Source organism: Betta splendens, chromosome 7 (genome assembly GCF_900634795.4).
Source record: "Betta splendens chromosome 7, fBetSpl5.4, whole genome shotgun sequence".
Lineage (NCBI taxonomy): Eukaryota > Metazoa > Chordata > Actinopteri > Anabantiformes > Osphronemidae > Betta > Betta splendens.
Genome location: NC_040887.2, coordinates 9,296,330 through 9,319,895, shown reverse-complemented (window position 1 = coordinate 9,319,895; position 23,566 = coordinate 9,296,330). Strand labels below are relative to the sequence as shown.

Sequence of the window (23,566 nt, the reverse complement as noted above, 5' to 3'; positions counted from 1 at the left end):
GGCAGCACCCAGTAAAACTGCAGAAGTGTGTAGTTGTTTGGTTCGTGTCTCAACTATTTTAACTCAAAGGGGTTGGCCATTACATAAAATGTAGAGTATCGTAATATGAGATAAGTCTAGGCTTTAGGTTTTTATTTTTTTAGGACCTGCAGACTTTGGTACTTCTTCTTTAATGAACTGCTGTTTATGCAATTTATTTGGTTTCATCAATCCACAGGTATTGCCGACTTTTGAATTTTTTATTTTCACATAGGGTTATAAACATTTTACAGAAGTTTAGACTACTTCAAGCATCATTTATCTATAAAAATGTCCTCCAAAAATAATATATATATAAATAATATAAATATAATTATATAAATAATATATAAATAAAATAAATTGGCCATTTTAATATTTTTAGATGAGACTGTAATGATTTTATATCTAAACAACCAATAAAGTACTTTTTAACTAAATGGTATTTGACATTCATACCTTTTAGCATTCCACTTGATCTACCCTTATTATGTGACATCACCATACATGTAGACTAACACTTTATGCCAGCTGTATGTCAGTATCCCCACATGTATTTGCTGTTTAGCCTCCTGTACTGTGCTGTCATCTTTTAGTCAGACTGCACAGCTGTCATTGTGGATTGGTACGGTGGTCTGTCTGACAGATGAGTCCTTCCCTCTGAGCGAGAGACTCCCTGCGGGGAAGTGCAAATTTCTGCACATCCAAGCATTAGCAATCATGCATAGCACCTTGATGAGAGACAGGCCCCCGCCACTTGATTGACTAGCATGCTAACGTGACGCAATGGCTACAAACACCAGTGGCACAGAAACATAAAGACTGGCGACATGCAGCCCTGTCAGGGAAACACAGAAACACGCTTGGACACACAGAACGAATCACTGCACATTAGCAGCTCATCTTCCTCCTCTCTCCTGTACTAAATAATGTGACTAGCTGATATCCATGGCTAATCCCATTAGGCTATGTCACAGAGCAGGGGACAGGTTGCCATTGAAGCTGAACAGATTAGGTATTATCGTTGATTACACAAACACAAGACACTCCATCACGGAGGAAGATGTTCTATTGTCCACTTCAGAGGAACAATAATGTGTTCAATCAGGGTTTGAGAGTTTCTTGACATGGACAGTAGAGGGTCAGAGACAATTAACTTTTAAGGGTCTAGTGAGAATCCGGGTTAAAAGCAACCAATCACATCAAGCCAGTAATTTGCTTTCCCCCTTCCTGCACATCCTAAGCCAGTTAGTGGTCGATCCAATTAAGAATTTGGTTCAAACCCGACAGCATCCTGCAGAGGAGGCCTGTAGGCTATAGCATAGAGAGCAGGACGGAGATCTCTGTGGAGGGCTGTCTGTCACACAGGGATTGTTTGACACTCGGCCTTGATTGCTCCATTTTTCTGTGCTGGGTTCCACTGTAGGAGACTAACAGGCCCAGTTCCCCACGACATTTCTGAATGTGCTCCCCAATGAGGACAAGCATGGCTCCCGCTGGGTCAGCAGGACACTGATTGGGTGAGAGGCTTTGTGCCTACCGCGAGCGAACGAGAGGATGGACCCGGCGGCCGTCTTGTTTGTTTAAGAGCAGGGAGCCGCGTGGAAATGCCTAATGTCTTAATTGGCGTGAGTGGCAACGGACGGTACCTGACGAGACTCATTAATCAGAGCAGGGTGAAAAGGCTAGTGGGTTGCATGGCGAGGGCGAGAGATGTGTGTGTGCGTGTGTGTCGCACTTTGTCCTTCTGGCTTGTACCAATCTGAAACACCCACTGACACCCTCGCAGCTGTGTCTGTCACACTCGGCACAGTGTGCAGAATGATAAAGCAACAATAATTAGAATCCATTTACACCCACACACACATGCATGTTCTCAGCAGGCATGACACAAGCACGACAACATTACATGTTTAAAAAAAGAGAGAGAGACGATTTTCATCGTACAGAGTGTGTTTTCCTCTGGTTGACATGTCCAGCGTGGCCTTTCCTATTTGGGGGCCATTTCAAGCTTTGTCACATCTCTGTTTGCAAGCCTCTAGAGGCAGCTCAACCAGTAACACACAGTCACTTTAAGAACTAGTCACAGAGACACTTGTATACACACATACAAAAGCACCCCCTTAAGGCTAGTCCATTAGACAGCAGCCATTGTGCAGGGAGTGATGTTCTTTTCTCCACTCTCTTTCTCAGCGTGTCCTTTAAGCATGTTTGGCCTGATCTTGTCCAGGTCACTTCATCTAATGGAGTAAAATTAAGGCCCCGAGGCTGGAAGTTGTGTGCTGGTCACATCCACGTTTCAGGGCAACTTTCTTTGTTTAAGGACTGTGCCGCTCTTGCGTTTCTGCCTGGGGCTCCCGCAGAAAGGAGTCACTTAACGGTCTCTTACGTTGCCGTCTTCGCTGGGTATTCATGGACGCGCCATTAAAGCAAGACATGCACTTTATGTTTGTGTGACTGCATTTGTTGACCGCATTTCACTATCCTGCGTTTCTTTGGTCGACATAACAACCAGTTGAAACACGATATTGTCATTATACTGCTATTGGAAGGCTTTATACTGTACAGTAGGTCATAAATACAACATGCATTTACTGTTGGAGTTGCTTTCACGTGACCATTTGTCAAATACTAACTTTATTTTTTTAAAGATGATGTAACACGCTAGGCTTTAACTTCAGTTTGAAGAAAACTGAGTTTGACTCTTTGCCTTTTTTATTTTCTTGCTGTTTTCTGCACCTCCTATTTTGTATACTTTTATTATTCTCCTTTTGGCTGCATTTTTATTTTAGATACTCCACAGAAAGTATGTAAAAAATATTATGCAAATGTTTGCTCAGTGTTACTTCCTCAGATGAATTCCTCAGCATTTCAGCATGATAAAGAAAACACTGGGATGAAATCAGTGGTGTATATGCTTGTGTAAATTGTGCATACACCATGTTTGTAGAATGCTTTGAGAATGCTACCGACATCTCTCTAAGTGAAATATTAACTTTGTAGAAATTGAAGGATCTCTCACTAATATCCTACCACCTACATACCACCATGAGCATCTCTACTGTAGATGACCACCTACATGCACAGTCCCACACAGCCCTTCCCATCAGGCACCGCACCGGAGGGACAGTCTGCCTGGTGGGCATGGCTTTCTTCAACTGTCCGCCCACCAAAACTCATCATCTTAATTGTTCCTTCTGTTGATGTGAAATTCAATAAAAGTGGCAGGGACCATTCTGAATTGATTGTGAATAGATGCCACTGCCTCGCTGTCTACATGACAGCTCGAGGAAAGTTGATGTACTGTATTAGACAAAGTGTGTGTGTGTGTGTGTGTGTGTGTGTGTGTGTGTGTGTGTGTGTGTGTGTGTGTGTGTGTGTGTGTGTGTGTGTGTGTGTGTGTGTGTGTGTGTGTGTGTGTGTGTGTGCGCGCGTCTTCTTCATTATCTTGGCTTGAAAAATGCTTTCCTTGGAAATGTGGCACGTTGGTGACAAATTGTGTCTGCATCGCTCACCCTCTGTTTTTTACATAACCTTGCTTGTAGGGCACTGAAAATATGTCTCCTCGCATTTGTACAGACATGTTGAGTTGCTCACAGGGCATGAATTTCTCATTGGTGCTGGAAAATGGTAAACATGAAAAACCATCAAGTGACTTTTTACATGGTTGCACTCAGGTCATAGCTCTCTGAAAGCTCAGCCCTACAACTTAAGCTCTGAATAATGATGTTTTTAGCCCCTTTGAACTTGTGCAGTACATGCAATTCAGCCAATGTTTAACTTATATTCTCAAGGCATGCTGTCTTTTTCGATGCTCCTTTACAGGTTGTACAGTGCACAGTAGGTATTGAAATCCACCAGATTAGTAATGTGTAGGTAGAAGGATAAAGGCATAACCTTCATTTATGAACTACGCTTGAAAAATGTATGAAAGAAATACTCTTTCATATCTGGTAAACGAAAGAAATCAGAATGGCGATCGTAGCAAGACGTGTCGTAACGATTGTAGCATATCCGAAATATGTGTAATAACTGGAAAATCAATATCCTAAAAGCTAATACTTCAACAATATGGAGACAAATGTTTACACTTCAATCATCTCTGCAAAAAAAGAAGAGTTTAAGTCTTCGTATGAGAACAATCAAAGTGTTTTTTTTAAACAACGCATAGGAAAAACCATCCTTTCACAATTTGGGAACACCAATGGTCTCATTTCATTCTGAGCCCAATCTAAAAAAAACAAACCTAGTTTACTGTGCACCAGCAAAATCAAAAGCAAGGAAAAAGTGACTCCATGCAAGCCCTGAAACTGGTTTTGTGCAAATTTGTTATTGGTGTTTTTCCTTAGTGCATGACTCATTTTTATAGATGGCCTAATGTAGCCAGGTTTACACACTTCTGCCATTATTTTGATCAAGATACTTAATCAACAGCTATATATTGGTAATCCTGACCCCTGTTTTGTAAATATTCTGTAAAAAAGCCAGCTTCACTTTTAATACTGTAGAACAAAGAAGTTTGGCAATTTGGTAACAGCATTAAATGCTTTTTGTGCCTTGACAATCAAGACATTGCAATGCTTGGCAGCTATTTCCTCTCTCATACTCAGGCTACATCGATTTTATGAAAGCACGGCCCTTCAACAGCCACTTGTCACTTTAAAGCCTCATCGTCCTCTAGCCCATTATTATCGTGGCTCATGAGCCCTTTCTGCCAGGGGGAATAAGACCAATTGGAAAATTGTTGCCTCATTGCCATTTTATCTTTGTTTTAAAATCTCATTCAGCATTTTTTTTACACTATTACGTGCAAGAACGTTTTCCCCAATAGACATAAGTTGAATTAAATGTGTTCACTTCTGCTATTTCCAGTGGTCTACATGGTGCTCACTCACCAGCCATCTGACAGCATTGCATCTTGTGGATGTAGGATTGCCATGAACATTCACTACAGTTCACAGGAGGCATTTATTATTGTTTCTTGTCAGTCTCATTATTGTTGCTTGTTTTTTACATATGTGGAAACCAGCTTTGTCAGCTTTAAAAAATCTATTTACCTATGTATGCAAGACTAGATTCAATAGGATCACATTTGTAAGATGCCAAAAGTAAACTGAATATCCTTAATCATTGCTGTTGCCTCAAGCTCGCTCTCATTTCAGTATTTATAGATGCAGCACATCTCAGCATGAGGTTAATGTACAAGTGTGTCAACTTGGGAGGCTGATACATGATGTCAGTGAGATGCCCATACCCACTGGGCCTTTCCTAAATGATGTAGATTAATTTCCAGTATCGGCTAAAGTTGAATGGTTTAACACTTTTTGATGCTTGTGTTTGTACTTTTAGTTTTTATAATGATGCAAGTACAGTAACAGGAGGTGCTTGTGTTTGACTCGTAGTAGAGACTTATAATGTTATAGTTGGTGCTGTGAAGGACACAATAACTTTATGCTTGTGTACTGTTAAAATAGTAAATGTAATTTCACATACAGAATAATATTGAACACACCCATTCCAAGAATTTTTGCTTATGATGTACAGAACACACTTTGATCAGACATACAGTAACATTACAGCCCCAGACAGTTTGATTTCAACAATAATGGCATCTGTTGCTACAGTACAGTAAGTGTGATATTTCAGGGAGCAAGTAGATGCATCTGTAATTTGTTTTTGACAAGGGCAGGACTGTGGTGGCTAAACGACCCGGTCAGAGCATTTCCAAACCCACAGCAGTGAGGAGTGATCGCAATCTGCAGTTGGCAGTGGTGAATTGGCGACAGGGTCAGGAGCAGCGAACGCTGTTCTGTGGTTTGATCCAAAATACAGTATGAGCTACTGAAGCTGGAATTGCTGAAAGTCAATACTAGATCTGAATAGGAAGGTGTCAGAACACCAGTGCGTAACAGTTAGGTGTCTAGAGGGCTGCATACAGTAGCATTTTTATTCAGTGTTGAAAACAATACACAAGACTTCATATTCAGAAATCCAGAGCTTCACCCTGTTAAGAAGATTAGATTTCATAATATTTTATTCTAAGAAGATTTGTAGCTTTGAGAATAATTGTGGAAGAAATTGCCTCCAGTGTTAATGTTTTTTTAATTCACTTGAAAGTAGAGCTGTGCGATATTACAATACATATCTTCTGTATGGCAAATAAGTATTTCCCTGAAAGAACCTTTAGACATGTTTGATAGAACAGCAATAGCTTTCATCCTATCAATGTAATCAGGCTACTGTAGAAGAAGCAGTAAGGTTGTGTGTGGGCTTCTGCTGTTTTAGTCCATCATACACAGCTCAAGACTTGACTGTGTTTCACGGCTGGTGTTTCCCCCAAAGCATTCAGAGCATCTCACCTGCACAGTGGCAGGTGCAGCTGTTCTCATGTGAGGTTGTTTGTTTGGGGCAACACATATTCAGATGAGTATATGTATATATAATATATTGTAGATGTATACTGTAATGACTGTGTTTATCTACTGTACTGTACATAAATGTGTATTGTTATGAAAATCCTAAAGTCTATATATATGTCCTATAGTCCTTATAGTCTAATATGTGAGACAAGGCTGGATCACTGCTTTGTGGACTCTTAATGCTGTTACCTGCTGCATCTCGCTTTGTCTGTCTTTGTGTCTGTTGAATTCTCTCTACTGTGGAGGCATCATGGAGTGTGCCACTGTTTGTGCTAGGATTAGATGTGGAATACATAAATAAATGGATTAGTGCGATCAGTGTCAATCTCCAACAGAAATGGTTTGTATTGCCTAAGGTGTCGTTATTCTACTGAGACAAAGACAAGTCATGATTAATTAGTTCCGAAACGCTGCATTATTGCGGTGACTCAAGAGCGAGACGAACATAAACAAATTTAATTTGGAATACAGTATTTTTTAACTTTGATGTTGTATGATTTTTGTTGATATTCTCGTAATTATTCTTATGCTCAGTAAATCTTCTACTCTGTTCAGTGAAATGCATCTTTCAAATCTCGCCTGGGAAATACGTCCTGTTATTGCCGTGGATAAATAAATAAATTCAGCTATGTACCATGTCTCAAATAACTCTGGTTTCAAAGTGATTATTGCTCCAGTGGGGAGCGGTAACTAAAACATGGGAGAGTCTTATTGGCATTAAAGGAGGTATCATAACAGCTCTGAGTCACTCCCAGGTCCAGCTGTGCTCAACAGAACAAGAAGTTTCTAATTTCATCCAGGTTTATTGAGGTGTCAGATTGCGCGCGCCATGGGCTCACACTCCAATGGCCTCTCAGACCTTAACTTTCTGTCTCAATCAGGGAAAATGATTGCCTGGCTGGCTGCTACCGGCCTTCACCATCCTGTAATTACACTTACTTACATTTAGAGACACATGCCTGGCAGCTGTGGCTGGGCCTCCTCAGCTCCCACTGAGGGGCTGAGGTCTATGCATCTACAGTATAGGGGCTCAGCTGATGTAGCAGGTAGATTCATAGAACTTCCTCAGTTTGCATTTAATTCAGCATAATAACATTAATAATTACGTGTGTTAACCTTGTCATATTGCTTTATTAGATTTTTTTTAATGATTCAAGAAACACATACTGTCAAACACGCCCACGTAGAATTTTTTGATTTTGGAACAGAAAGAAAAAGCGCCTATCATAAAGCAGGAAAATAACAATAGAGCAGCTCTGGGGTGTGTAATGATGCTGTCCTCCTCTAAACAAGCCCACGGCGGGCCCATCCGAACAGCTGCATCGCCTCACCACTTTGGCTGTGTTTCACAAAGCCGCTGTGGCGCCCAGTTTTGTTTATTCTGCAACTTCCACCAAAGCAGCCTGAGCTTCCTGTGTAAACCCAGCCCAGTTGTTTAGAAGTTTTGTTGGGTAGGCTCATCGCACACTAGGCTGGGCGGCCATCTGTTAAGTTCATTGTTTCTCTGCTTAATGAGTTTTATACATCACAAGAACAAAAAAATGTCCTCACATCAACATAATGGGACGTCTTTCCCTTTTTCTATTTGTTTCTGGATTGCCGACACGGAGATCTCACGATGCATTGTTTGCATATAATGCATATGAATATATTGTTATTCAAATACAGTACATCAGTTCACGTTCATTGTCAAATCTTACACTTAAACATTGTTTAATTGTCTTTTTTTACTCTTTAACTTTTAACTAAAGTGTGATAGTTTTACTGGATCTGCTGAAAGAGGACACTAAGCAAACAACTTGGATTTAATCTAATGCCATCTTTTCAATATAAAAATGGAATGTTTCCAATGTAGATTATGTCTTCACATGCACTGTTAGTCTTCGTGCTGCATTCAAGAACCACTTAGTAGTGACAGACTGCCTTCTGGTGATGCATGTGAACATTTTATACATACAGTGCATTGAAATTTTAAAAATCTCTCCTTTGTTTGCAGTAGGTCTTAGGAGACATGTGCCACCTTTTTAAATTATCAGTGTCTTCTCTCTGACCTCATCTGTAACTTGCAATTATGAAATCTTCAAAAGGTACTGTCCACATTTATAGAACTACAGTATGTCAACCTACCTGTATTTGCTCAATTTGCTTTGTGTACTGTGGAATTACCCTGTCTCTTGACCTCCACGTTATCACGGCGCGGTTAGTTTCAGACGGTTTCATGGTTCAGGGCGTTCGCATGTCAGAACACTGGCATGTGACCGCACATGACAGCACCTGCAGATCTGATTGTCTTATTAAGTCGAGTCTGATTGCACTTTGAGCATGAAATTAACCTTTCAGGCAATTTGCCTTTCACTCTTCCTGCCAGCATTGGTTCTGCAGAAAAGGTGTCAGCAGTGAGATGCGCGCGGTTGTGGTCTCTAAATTCAAAGTGAAGGCAGGATAAACATGACCATGAAGACAGACAGAACCACAAACAAAACATTCAGCTGGAATGCTCAAACAACACACAAGCAGTAAGTGACGCACCCCAGCTGAATGCCTTGACAATGGATAATTTATCTGTCATGTCCATGGCATATGCCTCAATTAGAAAGTAATTTTCTACAAACATCATTGTTGAGCTTTCTGGTCTATTTTTCTTGCTTTCCGCAGTGATTCAGCTGCAACAATGCTATACATTAGGCGCATTATCACTGCCTCCAGGGGCTGTTTGATCACAAAACATAGAATCCAGCTTTCTAAGGACTGCAAGAGAGAAATCTGGGCCAAGGGTTATATATTGCATCATGATGATGGGCCATTTTGCAGAATGGAGCCCAATATGGAATGACTTTCTTTAGGAAGTGCAGAAAATGGCCATCAGAGCTGCAGGCCAGAACAAAGAGGCTTCATTATCGTCTGTGGCGCTCATTCTGTGACTGTGGAAGTAATGAGAAATCAAATGGAACTGCAGGGAAAACTACAAAAAGCAGGACCAAATGTTTAAGGTTACACAACTGTTGAAAATGTGTTGAAGCTATAGTATTTCACCGTCTTGCATGTCAATAATTGCATCGACTTTTGGAGGTGGCCATATTATCGCATTTCTGCAGGATATAAAGGACAAGTCAACCTGCATGTGCTGTAATGAGCTTTTTGATTAAGAACGAAAATCCGCTGGAGGGAATAAAAAGTCTTGAGATCGAGTAATTTCTCTGGTGCCACGCCGCTACGCCTGCCTGCGTACATGGAGAGCATTAAGCGGCTGCTGTAGCCAAGCGTCCTCATCCTCCTCCAGCTCACTCTGCCCAGCCAGGAAGTCGGAAACAAGCGCTTCTGTTCAGCGCTTATGCATCTGTGTGCATTGTCGTTTAAAATTCCATGGCTTGGTAGCAGCTATTTAGCCTTTTAAACGCTCCTATTAGAGCCTCATTCAGATTTGCACTGTGGATGTGTGATGGGCAGAATAGCCTGAGTGTGGATGAGAGGGCATTAGCGCGGCGTGTGTTCCTCTGTCGGCCCCTGGATGAGGCCCCTGCCATCAGCTCCATGGTTAACACGCTCCTTTGTCACACCTCAGCTTTGTTATTTATTACCGCCCCGTCTTTCTGTCTCCATTCCGCTGCCGTTGTTCGTCTGTGCATCCTGTTCTGCTTCTGTTGTACGTTTGGCCCATGTGCCCACTTCATTATTCTCCTCCTCGCTTCATTACGGTCTAAAGATGGGCTGTCATCACAGACGACTGCAGTGCATTAGCGGTGTCCTCTCCTCTTCCCTCTGCTGGTTTGACAGGACACCCAGCGCAGCACAGCAGAGGCCACGGTGTCATGAGGCACGGACATGTTTTCATGTCTCTTATTTGCTAGATAGCGCTACATCGGCGCTCGTCCAAGATCCTCCCCCAGAGCTGTTATCAGCGGGAACAAAAGTCACCTGCCTGCCTGTATGAGATCCAGGCAAATCAAGCAGGAGGCTTCTAGAGGGAGGAAAAGAGGCCATAGGGATGCTTCTAATTAAAGCGCGTGGTGAATTTTTAGGTATCAGTAGGGTGGCTGTGTGCTTCGCTGTAAAGCTTCAGGGCTCTGGTAGGCCGTATATTGACAACATGCTGGGGCTGCACACTGAGATAATCATCCTCTATTCAGATGAGGATCAGGCAGTTTTGTCTGCCGGAATCCTTAACACCCTGTCCCTGCGATATAAACACCAGGCACGCGACGCCTGGCGGAAGGGCTGACACCGATGAAGCATAGCTGCTGATTAAATTACGCCGTTCATCAAGTGATTTTCTTTTGAGTGATGGCATGAGTCACACTCGCTCCTTATTGTTCCTAAGAACATTCTGGTAATCAGGATGAACTTCTTAGACTCACAAGGGTCTATGACAAGATTTGTGGTCTTCATGAAGGCAATTCTTAAAAACAAGTTTCTCATTCCACTTGAATGAAAAGAGACACCAACTGATTTACAAGAATCTGACTCATCTATGTTTTTAGAAATATGTAATTACAGGTTTTAAAGAGCATCAGAATATTGCAGCGGCAGTTATTCCTACATATCTTTTCCTCACAGCCTTAATTTGTACACTCACCTCTAGGGGGCAGTGTGGGAGCCTGACTTTTTAGGACTGCAGGAGCACTAATTTCACGCCTGTATAAAATATGCCCTTTTATCCAAAGCTTGTTCAATGAAACATGCTGCAATGATACATTTCCAACAGATTAATTAATGTGTTTTTTTATAAAAGCATGTTAATAGATGTATGCATTTAATCAATATGTAAATACCATGTCTTATCGGTGCCTCTATTGGTATCTCTCTCTCCCCCTAAATCCATCATCAAAGCTTTTTTTCTGGGGTCGCCACTCCTCATCATGTTATCTATGGTAAAAAGCTGGCGGGAGGGATATAAGGCGTGTGATGTATACGGCGTAGTATGGAAGTATATGGGCCCAGAGTCCATCTGTGGCAGAACATGAAGGTTCCTGTGTCATTACCCACTCCACTGCACTTACATCTTCAATTAACAGCAGCCAGATACTGATTACATGTTTTCAGGATGTTGCTCTGCCTCTGTGACCGATCTCCCCACACTCTGCTGGGCTCCAGGCTGCCAGCAGAAAAGCAAAGGTTGCGCACACATGGAATGAAAGCATATGCGCCTTGAGTATCTTTTTCGCTCTGCAGACGCGCTAAGAAAGTGTAACCGAGGAAGTGGTGCATAATCACCACTCCAGGTGTAAAGAAATGTGCCGCGTGTTTTCCCCCGTCGTTGCATATGGGGCGCATAATCAGTTAGCTCTTGACCTTGACTTGTATCATTAATTCAGTGAGTAAACTTTTAGCCTTTCTCACCAGCTGTGCTCAGAAATGACAGAATTGGTTCCCTTGAAGGTTAAGCACCGTTCAAGAGTTTTTACTTTTCTTTGATGGGGGGGATGTGCTGTCAGCTGTCTATCTGTGCATCCATCCAGGCCCTTCTGCCTGTAATCCATCTATTTTGTACAAACATTTAGCCAAACATTTGGGATACACTATACATTGTCTACAGTCAAAGGCTTCTGCCTATTGTTGGCTGCACTGATGAGGTGCCATAGTCCTTTTTCGGCCAGCTGAGGGTGAATTATAAAGCACTCAAGTCCAGTTTTACTTAAAATAGTTTCTGTCTGGATGTCTCCCCACCAACGCCCCCACCTACCTTCAAATTACATTAGGATCCTCTAGTACATTAACCACCAGACAAATCAAATTGCCATTTCTGGAGGAGGATCACAGTTAAATGAACCTTTCAAGAGATTTGGACCCAGACTGACTTTTAAAATCTCATCAGGCAAAAGGCTTGTCCTTGGTTTGCCCTTTAGACCCCAGTGCAATACGGCAGCACCTCCCTAGCTTTAGTTTACAAGGAAACAATGTCTACCGCTCCTCACTGTTTGCTGTTCTACAGAAGTCAAATAAAGCGGCGCTGATTGAAGCAGGGTCAGTGTAGAGATGTCCTCTTCTTCGGTGGGACGTGACTATCTAAAGTGAAATGAGCTGGAAAATCTGCTGTCACGAGGTGAGAAAGGAGACCCAGAGCGAGGAGGGAAATGGATTGTAGTCAGTGTCAGATCTGACTTTTGATAACAGCCGAGGGGGCCTTTGTGTGAGCGGACACACTTATGTGCAGTTAGCGGGGGCAGTCATGCTCTAGTCGATATAATTCACATGAACCGTAAAGGGCAGAGGTCAGACGCTCACTCACAGTCTCGGCTGCGTTGCATTGAAGCAAGATTGCAACATGCTAAATGGGAAAAACCCAGTACATTTGAGGACAAGCCCCCCCTCTTATTTTACAGTAAAGCTGTGCTGCTTTGAGTGTTTGGGTATGATATTTTATGAGTTTTTATTTGCATAACCCAGAGAAAGGTAAGAAGCGACTGAGATAAATGATTCAAAGATGGTTAGACAGATGTAGTGTGAGCACATCAGATCTGATGCTCTGACAGCAGGACCTTTAAACCTGAACATTCCTCCACGTTTACTGTACCTTTCCTCCTGCCCACTGCAACAAACAGTGTCTGGTGACCTTTATTCAGTAAAACACAACAAAATATCCCAAACCTTGAGCTCAGTGACTCCATGTTAGTAGAATGAACCACCTTACATTTTCAAGGAAAAAGTACACAAGTAGCTCAGCTGTAGTACAGTACAGTATATAGTTCCTGCTGCTGTGATGCACTATGGTACCAGCTTGTGGAGCACCAGTCTGAACTGCTTTTAGATTAAAGACATAGAGACACAGAGATTGTATGCAGTGGAATACAGTAGTACTTTCAAAAAAACTACTATAAACTGTGTTTGTTTTGCTTGACAGAAATTGTGTTGTGTCGTGGTAAATGTGTTCTTTTCTATATTTGGGGGTCCTGAAATAACATGGCTGGAGGGCAAGGCACCCATTCTGACTATGGGGTTTGAAAACCTTACGGCCACAAGGGTGTAATTGCTTTAATTGTGGTAAAGGTGAAGGCAGTTTAAAGGATTGATTAAGGGATTTGGTTTCACGCTGAACAAACCGAGGAGGGAGCCAAGGTCACAGCCAGGGGCCAAGAAAAACAAATATGGCTGTCAGCCTGCTCTGTCGCGCATGGAATGATGCAATTTACACACATCCACTCTCAAAGAAACAAAAACACACCTTTAGTCCTCTCACACCTCTCTTTATATTGAGCGACAATTTTTTCGTACATTTACACAGTCTTGTTTACTTCGACAGTGGTGTTAACCAATATCCAAGAAAATACAACGCTTTGTCTTAATTTTTAGTACTAAATCCAATTTGTTTATCCTGTATCTTGCATGAGATTTAATTAAACTTGACATTTGTTATCTTAATCCAAACAGCTTGTATATAAACAGTTATAGTTGCAGTGACGTGCATGTTCTTTTTTATGCTCCAAGCTTAAAAGGTAAGCAGATTGAAATATTTTATTACAGCTTCACTATGTGCAACACGTCAGAGGTTAAAGAACCCTGAATGTCAGGAAATGTGGCTTATAATGGGTCTGTGTTTATCCTCCTGTTCTAATTCAGTGGCAGCTCCTTCTGCAGTGAGAGACCTTTTAAACACAGGGTCAATGCCACCGCTAAAGATAGTGGTTTATAACTGAATTAGGAAATTCAATCTCCTAAAACAAGATCGTGCCTTCTTTCGAAAAAGACTTACTCCACACTTTTAGTGTAATTGCCAACACAATTATGCTAATTTAGAGGTTCTGTACTTAATGCAGAGGCTGTTTTTTTCTTAACCAAAATCGTGCACTAATCTAAAGAGAGAAAGTTCCTTTATTTGAGATAAAGGACTCAGATAAAATGCCTGTACAGTACTGTACCCTTTTACTGCCTGTAGAGTTCTGTCTTGGAGAAAATATTTTCATTCAGATTTTATCCACTGTGCACATTTTTTTACTTCTAAATTTAGTTAAATAACTACAAACGCCGTCATTTTGCACTCACTGGATCCTTAGAAGCCTTCAAAGCATCCTGTGCCACACATAGTGTTTTCCTTCACTTAGAGATGTATTTGCCTCTGGCCTCTGCTCTTCCCAGCTGGTCACATCTGTGTGAACAAGCAGATCAGCCACAGCCATACAGCCTGTGTACGGGACTCGTGAGCAGTTGTTGCTTGGCAACCTTAAAACTCTTGGTGATTGGGGATGTCTAGCCGCATGGCGGATGGGGAAGGTTAAATGAAGAGGTTTGAGCTAAAAGGGCCGAGTTTCTCAGAGGCTAACCAGCTCCTCTCCTGCCCTGTTAGGACATATTCTGAATACAGATGTACAACATCCTGTTGGACCATTCCCTGCCACAAAAACTCAAGAACAGCATGTAAAGTGTCGTTTAAATGAAACAGACAGCGGATAGATTACGATTCCCTCGCAAGTTGAACTCACTGTACGGGACACAGAGCAGTCCACATGTGGGTGTGCTTCTTTTGTGGAGTGTGGGTTTGTAGTGTAGTGTGTGATGCACTGTGTCACCATGACACTGTCCTACACTGTATAGCCAAGGGCATGCAATCATAATTGCTGCGAGTGATTCAATTATGATTTAATTCTGTCTAATCCACAGGGGGCACGAGGTGCAATGGGACATTAGAAATGGATAATTTACTTCACTGTCGAGAGTTTTACACTGCTCTTCTTTTTATTCATGTCAGAATACACAATATGCCGTGCACCAATTAAAACACTGCACATATCTCATACAAACATTTACAGCTGTACAAATGTGTTTTGGTGTTTTTCCTTTTCTTCCTGCGATGTCTCATTAGGTCGTGGCTCCATTAGCGCCATAACTCTCACAGGGAAGCTACAGTCATGCTACATTAGGAATATGGCCTCATAGATTTCACATTAAATTCCTTTTCTTTGGCAAATCACAGCATTAATAAATAGTGGTGCTCAACAAACCACACTCAGACGCTTGATAGTGCTCAAGCTGCTACACAGTGTTGAAGAAGCGATAGTGTCACACTCAGGAGGGCTGTTACAGTATCTTAATGTTTGCTGCTTCCCTATCTGTGGTCATAGTGTGATGAGGCCTGCAGTCTGGCAAACAGCAGTCATGTGTGAACTGTAATCATGGGGTGTCAATCATGTGCCTGAAGCTTTCACTCAGGAATCAATCAGCCTTGGGCGACTTACAGGCAAATCAACACTTCTGCAGGTGGAAAGGATGGACTGGCTGACTGGCAGCTTATTCTCTCTACCAGGGGAGACGTCCACACTGCAGACTCACCATTTTCTATATCGCAAATCTCGTACTGTTGTCTGTTATTGGAGCAAAAAACATTTAGTGCGTTGGAAGGGTTACGTAGATGTGTTATATGTGATGTAATAAATACGGTGTGTAGATTTAAGCATAAAGGGTTGCACCGTTTGATGAATTCATGCTTTAATAATGTCCAATAACCAAATAAAGGTAAAAAAAATGATTTATGGAAGTATTCAGACTATTCGCTCCCATTTGTAGTCAGGTGCATCCTGTTTGCTTTGATTAGCTTTGAAATGTCTCTGGAATGTGTTTGAAGTCTGAACTGATGGGGCACATATGGGAGCAAATAAACCAGGCGATGACGTGTGTGTGAAAGTCTTTGTAGACCTCTGCTTATTCTCTGGGTAACACCGTTTGCATTGGAAAGCACAGTGGCAGCAGTATCGCGCAGACAAAATCCAGAGGTCCATTAAGAACCTGGTCCTCGATTCATGACCCAAGACCGCTCCAGCAGCTCTCGTTCCCACATAACAGGGATTTAAAGCACACAGCTACGATGACGCCGACACGCCCTCTAACAGTCCTTGAACTTCACACGTGGTCTAGGTCCATATGTGACCCCTATAGAACATCTGGGAACATCTAAGGCTTGACCTACCAAACCACAACAAGTTCACAGATGCTCCTCATCCAGTCTGATGGGCTTTAAAAAAACTGCCAGTGGTAATGAGTTAAACTGCCTAATTTCAGAAGTGAGAAGCTGGGCGAGATTTAACCAAGAACCAAAGCTGTTATTATGGATTCGTCCAGAATCACAGCTGATTGGCGTAATACTGGGTGCATCATTTACTGTAACCTTTTTTTAATGTGAAAGTTTTCTATTTTCAAACAACAGGCAAACTGTGTAACTTTTATCAACAACAGTTATTGAGTTTACTCTGATTGTATCTACTACAACTACAGAATACTTGTTTCTGTAGATGCTGTTGGCTGGGGAGAATATACACGACTGTGTTGCCCTTCAGCTGAACTTGCCCCTTGTCTCTGCTGCAGATCTAATCACTGTATTGACATGTTTCATAAACATTTAAGAGACTTTTTAGAACTTAAACAGATACTATACACACTCTGACCTCTAAACACTCCCTTTTTTCAAAGAATTACACCCATTGTATTTCACCAGCTACAGTGGGTTCTCATGGGTGGATAAAAAATATACTGTACTGTATATGCAGCATACAACACAGAAGAAAAGGCTTAAACCAGGACCTGTGTCATAATAAGACCAGTTATCTTCTGTCTTGTTTCCATTGTCTTGTTTTCCTGAACATAATGTATAATGCATAAATTAGAAAATGTCAAGAAGAGAGAAACATGCAGACGCAGAGTAGGATCACAAAATACCAGTAACATTTGGTTCTGTTAATTCACACCGAAGGAAGCCTTGTTTCTCCAGAAACAGACTGTGACAGCTAAATAATATTTTTTTTCCTTGACATTTTCTCTGGCCACAAAATTCTTGCAACAACATGTTTTGCTTCAAAAAAAAAAGAGCAGAAAAAAGCACTGAATAGGCTGAAAACAAGAGTGAGGGTGTGTGCTCCTGAGGTTGTCTGTGGAAATCATGCTGGAGCCTCGCTGGCATCAGCGGCGCTCGGCGTGCGGCACAGAGGTACATGCCAGAGCAGGCTGCATAAAAATAGTAGCGTTACTAAGGATCTCCACTGGTCATGGCTCCCTGGGGAGGAAGCCTCCATGCGCTCCCTGAGACACCTCTATGCACAGTCACATATAAACACACCCAAACAAACGAGGGAAACAAAAGCCAAACACAGAATGGCTTGATGAGAATCTCATGGGAAATATAAAGGGATATAAGCCTGTTGTACAAGATCCTGGCGCTGATAACTAATAATTGTTGTTATAGTCGTACAATATTTTTGTAAAGGATGGGAACATGTTTGTGGCTCTATTGAGAGACCTGAAAAAGATATGGAAGATAATTACGGAGAAAACAAAGCAAAGATTTAATTAATATTAATGCTTAAAGTAATTGCCTTAATAACTGTAATGACTGGGATATGAGATGGTAAAACATAAGCTTTTCTTTATGCAAATTCTAATAAATAAATAAATAAATGATAGATACTGTAATAGGGTCATCGTTTCTTAAATAAAAGATGTATAACATAAATAAAACAGTAGAATGCAAATATGTAATGTATATTTCTCATATGTATTGACAAGGGGTAACTAGGGAATGGCAATAGATACTGAGCATTCACCTATACTTCTATGTCTTTACCCCTTAAACGGCAGCATTATTGACACGTCCTCTGTACACACAGATGTCTGCATTCTATCCAGGCTTTCACTTAGGAGAAGCAAGAAGCTTTATAAATGACTCTGTAAATGTGGAGCTCCGGTAGGGATTTCTCTTTTTTTACCGGCCAAAATATTGCAGTGAACACTTACTGTATTATTTGTCTTGTTAATTTGTTTTTTTATAGTTCTACGAGACTAACAAGATTTATACAGATTCGAGAAGCAGCTGTAACAAATTCAAGTACGTGTTGTTAATTATCAAACAAGGTCATGGCTTCACTACAAACTAACAACATTCTCTGAAGTTACATGAAATTCTAGAGCCACAGACTCTAAGATGGTGCGTTAAGAAACTAGGCGTGGACCCATGAGGGTTCAAACAAGAGAACTGAAGAATAAAATGCAAAATACAAACAAAGTTCATAAATGAACCAACCAGAAAGCAATATCACTGCTAAATACAGGAAGTACTAAATGTGAAATGGCAAAAACAAGCATAAAAATGGACAGACACCACATCCATATACACCACAACATGCAGGTTTGACTGTCCAGTAATTGGCAAAACAGGAAACAGCATTGCAACATACACAAAATGAAGAAAAACCCAAAGACACCTCTATGAATTTCAGCATACCCTGTATATACAGTACCATGGATTATTACGTTTGCAGCAGTGTGTTTACTGCCAATGTCAATTTATGTTTAAATGGTGGTGTAGTATCTAACAGTGCATTTGTGTGGACTGGATAATTAGTGGTGACGCAAACACAAGCACAAAACATTTGTTTTGTGAGCTGCTGTTTTTCACTAATTCACACGTGGATGCTTTCATTGCTGCTTGGTTTCTTTAGAAGGATGTGAATGAAGCCTCTCGTTTTTCACAGCTTGTTAGCTTTAGTTATACCTGTTACATTCGCTGAAAAACAAGGCAACGTGCCACAGAAGAGTCTCTGGGAGAGGAGCCAAGGACTTTAAAAGACCATGTACATTTTTAATGTCATTTTCCTAGCTGATGATAGCCCAGGTCGACCTAAGGATACATTTGGTGTTTCAGCACCATTTCAATGGTGAATAATTTATGATTAAGAAATGAAAGTTTGATCTGATCTGATATAAATTCTAATCACTGGCAAAGTGAGAAATGATTGAAGGGTCTGGCGATGGCCGACAGATGCTGCAGTGGTTGTTGCTACGTACAGTACAGTAATGTATGTTGCTCCCTGCCCTGCCGACAGGAGAATGAGGCTGAAAAAGCTGATTCACATTCTTTATGTAACACTGCAGAAAGCGTGTTTATGCATAATGTGACCCTTGATGGTGAAGTGAGACCACATGTATTGTGAGGAGTAATTGATTTGTGTCACACAAACTGGTTTTGTCCGTGTTCAGTGGAGTTAGTTTGCAGACTGTCCTGCTTCTTATCGCGCCTTCTTTGAGCCCAGGTCCTTGTTTGATTGAAGGAATGAAGGCGCTAATGACTGTGTCAGATTGTGATGCTGGCATTTCCCTGTTGACATCCTCAATCCCTCAATTACGCTCCATATCTGGACGAGCCCCTGGCTGGGGCCCCATGTGAAAGGCCAGGCTGGATTAAGGTATCACTGTGATGGCATGTTACCTTATGGACAGACAGGCAGGCAGAGCGCCTAAATCCCCGTCTGGAGCAGAGCTGGTCTCAAGCAGCTCGTAAGCTCTCATCAGTCTCACCTCCTGCCTTGCAGCTCTCCCTCGTACTTAGGAGATCAAGCATGATGGCGTATGACGGTGTGTATAATTGCTTTGTCCTCTATCTGTCTTTTTCCTTTGTCCAGTCTCAGCTGGAAAGAACCAAATTAAATGAGCTGAGACATGAGGAGAACCTGAGTTATTTCTGTCAAAGGGTTTCTGTCTCGTGTCCAGGAGCAAATGTCAGATTGCTGACATTCCAATGATATTTTTATTCATGTCATCCAGTGTTTCACCCTCACTTTCATACATCTGGTAACTTAGAAGTGCCGGAGTCTCCTGTTTTTGTATTGAAGTGGCGCTGGCTGTATATCTTGTTCCCGTTGTGTTTTACAGGGTTCATAAACCCTAAAATCAGCAAGCTAAGGTAGAGCAGTAATCCCAGGCATCGCAGCCATTTGTGGGGATTTTCCTCCTCTCCTTTACAGATACCACGGATAACGTGCTTGTCTTATTTTCCTCTGTAACACTCGTGAGTCAGAAAATGTCTTTCTCATTGTTGCAGAACATATCCTCCCCTCCAAAACCGTGAAGGATAAGGATATTCAAGGTCCCTTGTTAGTATGCAAAACAATGCATCATATTTTCCACAGTGTCTCATTTCCAATTGCAAATGGGGAAGGAAGGGAAAATACGCGGCAGATTACGGCGTTAAACAATTTGGTTCTGCTTAATAGCGACTGCTTTGATTTGGTGCTGCGTCGCCGAGATGAGCGCGGACGAGGAGCGATTGAGATGCGCGGGGGAGCCTGTTCCTGGCCGCCCGCTCTGCTAAGCAGGCCCACTTCACCGTGATAAGAGGTCATCGCTGGTGGAGTGTGGAAATGTGTCTAATTAAAACAAAATGCTTTATCAAGAGCTGCAGCGAAGTGAGCGGTCTCGGTAAAATAAAAATAGCCAGCAATTTCCTGAGATTCATATTCCGATAAGCATCTTATTAAAGCGGTCCACTGTTAAGGGAAATGCTTTGCATTGTAAGAAGAGTTTAGCTCATTTGCTCATGTACATGAGATGATGTACAGTAGTAGAACATCTGCGTGCGTGCGTGTGTGTTCATGTGTGTAAGAGTACAACAAACTTTGGGTTTTGCTCACCTTGCAGTTACTGGAGGGTGGGGTGTGAATGATTTGATGCTGTGGGCACAAAGGACTTAATTGTTTTTTTTTTACATCATCATTATTCATCTTTTGTGACAGCTCAATTGTGGCACTGATGTGTTGAAAGATGGACCATCTGTAATCGCTCTCCCTCCCTGTTGCTATTTTGGAGGTGCCATGTTGCCGTGCTGATGGCAGCTGAGTCCATGATTTGCTGCCACGAGTCTGATGTGTGATATTACAACCCGAGCCCGCAGCTCATGCCTCCCAGCGAGTTCAAAATAATAATAAAATAATAATAATAATACAATGCCTTTCTCAGCAAACACACCAGAGCAGCTCGCAATTACCAGGTCTCCTGCGATCGTATCTCTGTGGAAATTAATTGCTGTTTTAATTTAGTTTCTCCATCGACAAACGCTGACGGGCCTTAAGAGTCGCCTCCAATCGGAGCCTGAGGTTGGAGACGCAGATCGGCCGCATTGTGTTCAGCCGGACCTCAGGGTAGCAGAAAAGCAGCCACAGCTATGAAACCTCTTCAAAATGCACTCAGCAGAAATATCACTCTTATGCACCAAATAGTTGCAATTTGTTGACTAACACCTGAACTGAATGTGTTGCTGTTCGATTAAATTTGACTTTTGCGTCCTCTCCTAGTCACGCGAACTATTCCTCTTCAGAGTAGAGCGGGAAGCGATCATCACAGCGTGGCGGTGGGCTGCCGAGGCTCCATCAGCGGCCCATTACTGATGTAATGGGCCACCTGTACGAATGCGGCTTCTGTGTGGAAGCGCCTACCGCATGTGCGTTTGCTGATTGCACGGCATTAGTCCCCAGAGCCTTTGGAGTATTTATCCACTACCCACTCTTAACAGGTGGACGGTAGGAACTAAGCAGCGGGGGTGGACTTCCTTAATGGACCTGGTTCAAATGTAGCACACATCTGCGTCCTGAGACACATGCTGCACATTGTGGACTCTGCAGTGAATAACAAGGTGATGCTCTGCAGAATGAAAACTGAATATGGTTTATTTTAGTAGGATGTAAGCGTGTGTTTTTGTTGCTTGCCCTGCTTGAAGCGAAACAAAGCTAATATGTGTAAATCATTACTGTTATGAATTAGTATCTTAACTGTCTTCACAGTTTAGACCCTGAGAGTTCAGTTTTCCATCTAATTGTTTTCTGCTCTTTGTTTTTCTACGCAGCTCACGCGGCTCAGGCAGGACAGGGATCGGGCCTTCGGTGCAGTCAACAGGTTGCCACGTTCCCTCGTGATACCTACCTTCAAATATGGCCGGAGGGCGAGAGAATTAAAGGCATCACAAGAGGCCCCTTTGAAACCCTCCAACTTAGCGTGAAATCACTGCGCGCCAGCACTTTGATCCACAAATGGTCAAGCGGCAGCCGACCATCGCGCTCCGCTTCCGTGGGGAAAACGCACGCCGGGAACAGCGCCGGCACCCCCCCCCTCCCCTCCTGCACCTGACCGCCTTGATTTGCTCAGTGAACCGATCCTCCAGCTAATAAGCTTCGTGCCTCGCCGCACTGCATTGCCTCCTCTCTGTCTTCCATCACGCGTGCCTTTCGACGCGGAGCTGCCCTGTGCAGCCAGAGGTAAACAGCAGGTACTGCGCCGCATCACAGTCATAATTCCACTAATTAACCCCCTCACCCACCGTATCCCTCGAGTGTCAGCCGCGGCTCCTCGCTCGCTAACTGATCTGTCTGCCGGCGTGGCTGCCGAACAGGACCATAATGATCGATGACGTGTGCTTTGATTTCAGATTGGACCTGTTCTGTTTCCACTTCTAGAAGTGGAGGAGTGGTACCAGTGAAAACGTGGACATAGACCTTCACTACTACACAAGTTGGGAGGTTATAATAAAAGCCTTTGACTAAAGGTAGGCCTGCATGATGAGCACTGCCCTGTACTTTTGCTCATGAGTTGGGGTGGATGAAGCAGAACAAAATAGAAATCTGGATGCTTTCCAGTATCTACTTAACAGAAGGTTAAGAAATTAATCTTATTACACAGTGTTATGACAGGGACACGGCCGTAGTTGCATTCTTTGCCATCTCAGACATCTTTATTTCCCTCGTAGACAATGTTAAAGCAGTCGACATGAGGCTGATAGAATCATACATCATGTACTAACCGAGCGCTCACCTTGTAAAACGACTTCATCCATCCTCCCTTTCTGCGCAAAACAGGTAGAAGCTCTTCCCGTCAGTTCTGTGCAACAACATGTTCTTTTGATATGAATTGAGTTATGCCGCAATCAAACAAATAATGGGCCCGATCCAAACAGGGCGCCTCCATACCGGGCCTTGACTAATGGATTGAAAAAGTCTGTATTTGATTACCCCCGCCGCCCAGAGTTGACTGAGATCCATTTGAAAGGTAGTGCAGTGGAATTCCAATATGGACACCCTCCAGCTATTGACCCTGTCTTTAAGTGGGCACTGTGCTTTTAGTGTACTTACACTGGCTGTTCCACATCTTCCTCCTCCTGGCACTTTTGCAATACTTTTGATGGCAGACACTGGCTCCTTTTTTCCCTACGCCGCATTATTGATGCATCGCAGAATATGGATAGCCTACTTCTTGTCATAACCCAGGAAGGACACGGATGCAGCAACACGGTGCCGGCGTTGATCTATTTACGTACAGTATCTGTCCATGTTTAAAATAGGGGAAAATAAATATAATATCCTGTAATCAGGATCCATTTGATTGGCTCA

At 42.4% G+C, this 23,566-nt stretch overlaps 1 protein-coding gene across 4 annotated transcripts in view; it reads left to right on the top strand.

The window, feature by feature from the left end:
• The window catches only part of plxna2 (plexin A2), a 182,234-nt gene that overhangs the window by 23,048 nt on the left and 135,620 nt on the right, over positions 1–23,566 (top strand). For 2 of the 4 annotated variants that reach the window (XM_055510096.1, XM_055510098.1), the window contains 3 exons: positions 21,700–21,819; positions 22,030–22,449; positions 22,609–22,725. The gene's annotated coding sequence lies outside the window, so the exon portion shown is untranslated. Of the gene's footprint in view, positions 1–21,353; positions 21,628–21,699; positions 21,820–22,029; positions 22,450–22,608; positions 22,726–23,566 lie in introns of those variants that run through there. The other 2 variants (XM_055510099.1, XM_029157357.3) reach the window with 2 other exon arrangements.